The sequence below is a fragment of the Tachyglossus aculeatus genome, chromosome 6 (assembly GCF_015852505.1).
Source record: "Tachyglossus aculeatus isolate mTacAcu1 chromosome 6, mTacAcu1.pri, whole genome shotgun sequence".
NCBI classification, from domain to species: Eukaryota; Metazoa; Chordata; class Mammalia; order Monotremata; family Tachyglossidae; genus Tachyglossus; species Tachyglossus aculeatus.
This window is the reverse complement of record NC_052071.1, coordinates 18,272,336-18,280,651: the sequence shown is the minus strand read 5'-3', so window position 1 is coordinate 18,280,651 and position 8,316 is coordinate 18,272,336. Positions and strand designations below refer to the sequence as shown.

General features: G+C 42.8%; 1 non-coding gene across 1 annotated transcript; it reads left to right on the top strand.

The window, feature by feature from the left end:
* The first annotated feature begins 456 nt into the window (after positions 1 to 456).
* LOC119930285 lies at positions 457 to 594 on the top strand. Its single transcript, XR_005451767.1, has one exon. It is a non-coding gene; the product is annotated as a small nucleolar RNA SNORA7 (small nucleolar RNA).
* The last annotated feature ends 7,722 nt before the right edge of the window (positions 595 to 8,316 follow it).

Below are 8,316 nucleotides of genomic sequence, written 5' to 3'. Positions count from 1 at the left end.
GAATGTCTGATCCTCACCTCAACCCTCTAGACTGTAAGCTCATTGTCGGCAGGGAACACGTCTACCAACTCTGTTCTATCGTACTCGCCTAAGCGTGTAGTACAGCATTCCACACACAGTGAGTGCTCAATAAATGCGATTGACTGGGGCAAGGGTGCCGGATGCTAGAGCTGGGTCCAAGAGGTGAAGATTTCTGGCCCAAAAAACATTTAGGGGATCTCACTTGGAAGACAGGCTCAGCACAGGTATCCTAAAATTGTCTGGTTACCATGGAGACTGAAGTACCTACCACCTTGGTAATTGCCCATTTTCCCTTTGGCATGACAGCAGAATATAGGTTCTAGAGTGATAATAATAATAATAATTGTGGTATTTCTTAAACAATTACTCTGTACCAGACACTGTACTATGCAATGGGGTGGACACAAGCAAATAGGGTTGGATACAGTCCCAATATCTCTCTCAGGGTCTCACCTGGTGAGTTTCCAGTAGTCTACCAGTATCGGCGACAGGAGGGAGAGTCAAGCAGAGGCATACCCGTTCCATTCCTAGCTTGGGCAGTGGCTGGCGAGTGGAAGGCAATCTACTACAAGTCAAAACTCACCCGTGCTGGGCAGCAGCAGAACGGGAGAGAGTCCTAGAGTTGACTGTGTGGAGGGAGGCAATGGTAAACCCACTTCCAGATTTTTACCCAAAAAACACTACGGATACACTACCCGAACGCTTGCAGATGGAGAGCCCGGTGTTCCGGGAGAGATGTGTCCGTGGTGTCCCTATGGGTCGGAAATGACTCGACGGCATAAGACAAGACAGTCCCTGTCCCACCTGGGGTTCAGAGTCTCAGTCCCCATTTTCCAGATGAAGTAAGAGAGGCCCAGAGAAGTGAAGTGACTTGCCAAGGCCACACAGCAGACAACTGGGGGTGCCGCTGCTTTGTCCCCAAGTGGGCTTTGCACATCAAATTGTGTGTACGCATCACAACGTGCTTAACCCTGTCCGCCGCCTCATCCAACGTGCCCAACTGCCACTGTCCAAAAAGGATCCCAGCTGTCAGGGTCAAGCGTGAGTGAGCTTGACACTGCACAGGATGACAGCACCATCATCAATTACTTTACCTAAGCTCTCTGCCCTGAAGTCTTTTTAACTCAACTGGGGATCAACAATTATTAATGTCAAGTGACTCAAATCTAGTCAGTCAGTAGTAAGTGCTCCACAGACATTTCTGATCAACAGAGAGGGAGGAGTCAAGGATTACGGGAAGGTTTCAGGTTTAAGAAATGGAGAAGATGGGATGTTGTCAGTTGTGACAGGAAATTAGGCGGAGGAGAGGATTCTTGAGGAATCAATCATTCATTCAATCGTCTTTATTAAGCACTTATTGTGTGCAGAGCACTGTACTAAGCGCTTATAATAATGATGGCTTTTGTTAAGCGCTTACTATGTGCCAAACACTGTTCTAAGCACGGGGGGGTGGGTACAAGGTAATCAGGTTGTCCCACATGGGGCTCACAGTCTCAATCCCCATTTTACAGATGAGGGAACTGAGGCCCAGAGAAGCGAAGTGACTTGCGCAAAGTCACACAGCTGACAAGAAGCAGAGTCAGGGTTAGAACCCTTTACTTCTGACTCCCAAACCCGAGCTCTTTTCACTGAGCCACGCTGCAATCGTATCTATTGAGTGCTTACTGTGTCCAGAGCACTGTACTACACACATGGGACAGTACAATAAAACAGAGTTGGGAGAAAGGTTCCCTGTCCATAACAAGCTCTCAGTCTTCAGGGAGATACAGACATTAATTAAATGACTAAACTACAGATATATACATAAAAGTGCTGTGGGGCTGAGGGAGGGGTGAATAAAGGGGGCACATCCAAGGCTATGGTAATGAAGAAGGGAGTGGGAGAAGAAATCAGGGCTTAGCTAAGACCACTTGGTGGGAATATGCTTTTAATATGGTGGGGAGAGCATCGTCTGTAGTGTATGAAGAGGGAGGGCATTCCGTGCCAGAGACAGGATGTGGGTGGGAGGTTGGCTGCAAGATAGCATTTTAGTTTTGGACAAAATGAGCTTGAGGTGTCAGTGGAAGCAGGAGGGAAATGAGATACTTTTCAGAAGAGAATTCAGGCTTAGCCAAGTAGATTTGGCAGTCATTGGCACAGATGTGGTAGTGTGGGAACTACTCAAGGTTTAGTGAAGGGAACTAGAGCTGACTCTTAAGGGACAACAGGGGGTAGGAGGTAGGGAAGGTACCAACAACAGCAACTGTGAAGGAAGTAGCATCAGAATCCTGTCAGAAAAACCAAGATTAGTTCGAGTTTCCAGGAGGAGGAAGCATTCCAGTTTTAAAGGCGCCCAGAGAATGACCAGGATTATTACAAAGATATCAACTGTTACATTTGGCAAGAAGGGGATAATTAATAATCTGGAAAAGAGCCATCTCGGTATTCAGAAGAAGGTGGAAATTACAGAAGACCAGACTGCAACCTCACCAATATTCACACATATCACTCCAAAAGATTACATACCACCTTAGCAAAACTATGGACTACATTGGCTCAGGAACACAAAACCTGCACTGAAATACCTTTGCATAGCACCTGCTTAGGGAGAAGTTTTCGTTAGGGAAGGGGCACTCTAAAGGGAAAAAAACATGTTTTTTATATATTAAAAAATAAAAAAAAGAAAATATACTGAAGAAAAACTTACCTGAAGCCTATCTACAGTTTCACATAATCCTTTAATCAGCCTGACAGCATTTATATATTTAATTCTAGGCCACATCTGAGGATGGTTTAATACTTTAATGAGCTATTTACACATGGCAAAAATTACAGGCATAATTAAGGATGTTCAGATTAATTAAGAGCATTAGGAGGCATTAAATGTGAAAGAACAGAGTTTAATTAAGTCTATCAAGTATTTTTCATAATGTATGTTCCCCAAAATAAATGTTACTAACGATTCTATCGGCATCAGATATGTTGCTAATGGGACAGGGCTTCTGTTATCACCGTTGTACAACCTGAGCTGGCTACACAGATGGGTTTATGGAGCGCTTTGCTCAACTCCCCGCTTATTAAAAAATGTTCTAGAGCTAGATTAACCCTCATTACTGTTCATAATTGTTTCTATCAGAATTGAAACTGGAAATGCAAGTACAAGATTGAAGGGTTGTCTAATTTCCCCAGAGAAAACAACCTTTAAGTCCACTACAGTTGCAATTTGGGCTGTAATTTGAACTTTGGGGAACAGGAAATGAGAGGTCTGCTTTCCCACTGCTCAATTCAGGGTTGTTTTCCTCAGTGATCAATCTATCAGGGGCATCAAAACAAGGGTGAGATATAGATTTGGCAACTCGAGCTTAATTGAAACCCGATTTTCTAAACGTTGGTTGGGTTGGCCAAAATGACTGGCTACCTCAAGTAAATCTAGCAAAGTAACTACAAATAAACCAAAGGTGAGTCTATTAGCATCTATTTATGAACCTAGTATTTGTTAATAATCTTCTATTCATTCATATTTATTAAGCACTTACTGTGTGCAGGGCACTCCCATGTGAACGCTGACTATATTAAGGACATTAAATGATAATGGAGCTTCACCATTACTCTATTACCCCTCTTTGACAAATCACAACTCCTCTGGGACTCAATTTGCCATTCTGTAAAATGAGGATTAAGTACCTATCCTCCTTCTCAGTGGAAAGAGCATGGGCTTTGGAGTCAGAGGTCATGGGTTCAAATCCTGGCTCCGCCAACTGTCAGCTGTGTGACTTTGGGCCAGTCACTTAACTTCTCTGTGCCTCAGTTACCTCATCTGTAAAATGGGGATTAAGACTGTGAGCCCCACGTGGGACAACCTGATCACCTTGTAACCTCCCCAGTGCTTAGAACAGTGTTTTGCACATAGTAAGCGCTTAATAAATGCCATTATTATTATTATTATTTAGATTGTGAACCTCAAATGGGGCAAGGGGTCTGTCTAACCTCATTATCTTGGATCTTCTCCAGTTTTTAGTAGTACAAGTGTGTGGCACCCAGTAGGCGCTGATATATAACAATCATCATTTTCTTATTAATTTGAAAACATCAATCATGAACTACTCATATCTTTTTCATCACATTTTGAGTACCTTGGTTCTCCTGCTGTATATGCTGTGACATACTGGAGTGCTCCTAGATAAGGAGAGGTAATGCAGTGGGATGGAGTTTGGAATTCCTCTGCCAAAAGCTTCCTCTACTAAAGGATTTTGTGGCCTGCAGCCTGTTTTCTAAGATCTCAAAGCCCTTTCCTGTAGGAGAGAAAACACTTTGGGCATATCTCAGCACTGGCTGAGAAACAAGCCAGATAGCTTCCCCAGAAACAGCACCATTATAGCAAAACACTCCCCCCTCGAAAGAGAAATCCTGCCAAACTTCCTTTAAAAAGTTGGGATAAAGTTTTCTTTCTAGCACAACTGTGTCTGATGTACTTCCTGCCAAATTACATAAAGAGCAAATCAAAGAGGGTCAATTCCTAACAATAATAATGAATAATTTCAAGCAAGGACTAGAATTAATCTCACACCCTAATACTAACAATAATAATAATTATTGTATTTGTTAAGCGCTCTGTTGCCACGCACAGTACCAAGCCCTGGGGTAGATATATGGTAATTGGGTTAGACACAGTCCCCGCCCCACATAGTGTTCACAGTCTTAATCCCCATTTACCAGATGACGGAACTGAGGCAGGGATAACTGAACTGACTTGCCCAAGATCACTCAGCAGACAAGTGGCCGAGCAGAATTAGAACCCAGGTCCTTTAGACTCCCAGGCCTGTGCTCTGTCCATTACATCATGTTGAGTGCTGTGTATTTCTCTGGTCTCCACTACTGTCATCAGTAGCCATCCTGAGAAAGAGTCCTGCTTCAGGGAGCTTGGTGTCTGAACTTGGCCCTTCCTCATACTCATTTTTTTTTTCCTTAGGAGCAACGTGAATCAAGCTTTTCTTAAAATATATAAACTAAGGTACAGAAATGCAAGTCCATATTAACAATGACAGATTCATACTTAAAAAGAAGGAGAAACCCTTTGGATATTTGTTAAATAATATATGTGTGGGAACTATGGATTGCTGAGGTGATGATTGGGGCTATATAGAAAGAACAGCTTTTTCACAGCCTGGAGGAAACAGATGGCCTAAACCTCACAAGCCAGTCTGAAAAATCTGAGGGGAGCTTAACTGCTGTCTGGTAGAAGGGTACATAAGTTCCTGGAATGTGCTTCCAATGTGTGGGAAATTTCTTTTGAAATTTCCACTGGATGTAGGAATCTGGGTTACTCTTATCCAAATCCATTCTAGTCATAATTACAATAGAGACATGGCTTAATGGATAGAACACAGACCTGAGTCAGAGGACCTGGGTTCTAATTCTAACTCTGCTACTTTCCTGCTGTGACCTTTGGCAAGTCAATTCCCTTCTCTGTGCCTCAATTACCTCATCTGTAAAATGGGGATTAAGACTGTGAGCCCCATGTGAGACAGGGACTGTGTTCAACCCAATTTGCTTGTATCCACCCCAGCACTTAGTACAGTGCCTGCCACCTAGCAAGAGCTTAACAAATACTATAAATATTATTATTATTATTATTATTATTATTATCCTTAGAGACTGCTGCTGATCACGGGTTCTACTCTGCCCAGTTCCACATGAGCCTCAGGTAACAGCTTAATGCACAGGGGAGGTGTCACCCCTCTTTCAAACTACTAGAAAACAGTCTCCCCTAATGCACAGAGTGGACATTTGGTATTTGTCCCACTGCACATATCTTTAAATTACATATTGTAAATCATTCATATTGATGTCTGTTGCCCCCTCTGAAATGTAAGATCATTATGGGCAGGTAACATCTCTGCTAATTCTGTTGTACTGTATTCTCCCAAGTACTTACTACAGTGCTCTGCACATAGTAAATGCTTAATAAATACCATTAATTGATTGGTCTGTCAGACAGATTTAATGCAGTCTCATGAAAAGCACTGTGGCCTAGCAGAAAGGGTAATGGCCTGGGAATCAGAGGGCCTGGGTTCTCATCCCTGGCTCTGACACATGTCAGCTGTGTGACCTTGGGCTTTATCTGTGCTTCAGTTACTTCATCTGTAAAATGGGGTTCAAACGGGGTTCAAATCCTCCTCACGGGCTGTGAGCCCTATGGGGAACAGGGACTGTGTCCAACCTGATTACCTTATATCTACCCCAGTGTTTAAAATGGTGATTGATGCATAGTACATGCTTAACAAATACCATAAAAAATAGGGTGTATTGAGCATCTGATTCCGTGCAAGGCAGTGTATCAGGCACTTGGTTAAGTATAATGAAGGTAAAAGACATGGTCTTCAGTTTTCCATCTAATGATCGCAAAGAGCTTTACTTTTGACCAAGGGGCCAGATTTGAAACACATGTAAGATAACTTTTATCCCCTTCAATCAATCAACTGTACTTACTGAGTGCTTACTATGTGCAGACACACTCCCTGCCCATAATGAGCTTACAGACCAGAAGGGGGAAACAGACATTATTATAAATAAATGAATAAATTTCCAACATGTACATAAGTGCTGTGGGGCTGAATAAAGGGAGGATGAATAAAGGGAGCACATCAGGGCGGTGCAGAAGGGAGTGGGAGAAAAGGAAAGGAGGGTTTAATCAGGAAGGCTTCCTGGAGGAGATGTGCCTTCAAAAAGGCTTTGAAGGGGGCAGAGTTATTGTCTGTCAGATATGAGGAGGGAGGACATTTCAGGCCAGAGGGAGGATGTGGGCGAGAGGTTGGTGGCAAGATTGACAAGATACCAACACATCTCTGACAATATACTAAATTTACAGCCTGGGTTAGATATGTTCACTCCGAGTAAAAGAGTACATTCCCTTTGGTCATGGAAGAAAGTTGTACCTATCTCTGGGCGGGGGTCTTCTTCCTAAATAATGTCAGGACAGGACTACAGAAGCAGAGTAACGTGTTCTGTACTCAGTGGGACATTCCACTCGCCACTGTTCCAGCTATGAGTCAGTCAGGCTGCACGTTCTCTGTCCCGAAAGTCTGGGCCAGGATTTCTAATGTGTCTCAAGGCCAGTCCAGCTGACAGGAACACATGTCAATATTCCAGGGGCAAAACTGCTTAAGTGCCAAAGTAATTAAAACACAAAGGGTGATTCTACACAACAGACTTTTTTTTTGAGAGTGTGGGGAGGAGGAGGAGGATGAAAAAGAGGAAACGAAAGAAGATTTTTTAAATATTTTCCCAAATCAAGGTAGCTTCATTGGCCATTCATGGACAGGGACAGGAACACATGTCAGTATTCCAGGGGCAAAACTGCTTAAGTGCCAAATTAATTACAACACAAAAGGTGATTCTATACAACATGACTTTTTTGGGGGGAAGGGTGTGGGGAGAAGGAGAATGAAAAATGGGAACTGAAAGAGGATTTCTTAAATACTTTCCCAAATTGAGGTAGCTTCCTTGATCATTCATGGGCACGGCAAGACTTTGGTCATCATATATATACTGCAACTTACCTATGACCACATGGAGTAAATCAGCAAAAATGAACCCCGTCCCCATAGTCTTAGTAGCTATTGCTTTTTCCTCATTTGAAAGATTCTTGGACAGTATAATGGATTCTGGGTGAAACCGGTCTAGAAAGCATTGATCCTATTCCAGGCATTATAATGCATCATTACATGCCAACCTGGAGTTCCGCAGAAGGTGAAATTGACCTTCCTCAGGTTTACAAAAATAAGATGATGTGGTGGAATGAAAGATGCTACAGTTGAAAGGGAACAGCGACCCAAGTGGAGTAGAAAGAGGGATGCTAGAAGTGAACTAGTAAAATCATCCAGGTAAAAGACAAAAAGCCTAGAACATGTCTGCTAATAGCCTCTTGCTTTCACAATCAAATGGTCAGTAGCAAGGTTCAAGGGATATATATAGCAAAGACTTGGATTATGCAAACCTCTCTGAGTGCTGGAAATCATGTAGTGAAGTGATAGGATACTGAAGTGATACTGAGAAGCACCGTGGCTCTGTGGAAAGAGCACAGGCTTTGGAGTCATGGGTTCAAATCCCGACTTCGCCAATTGTCAGCTGTGTGACTTTGGGCAAGTCACTTAACTTCTCTGTGCCTCAGTTACCTCATCTATAAAATGGGGATTAAGACTGTAAACCCCCTGTGGGACAACCTGATCACCTTGTAACCTCCCCAGCGCTTAGAACAGTGCTTTTCACATAGTAAGCACTTAATAAATGCTATTATTATTATTATTATTCTTATAT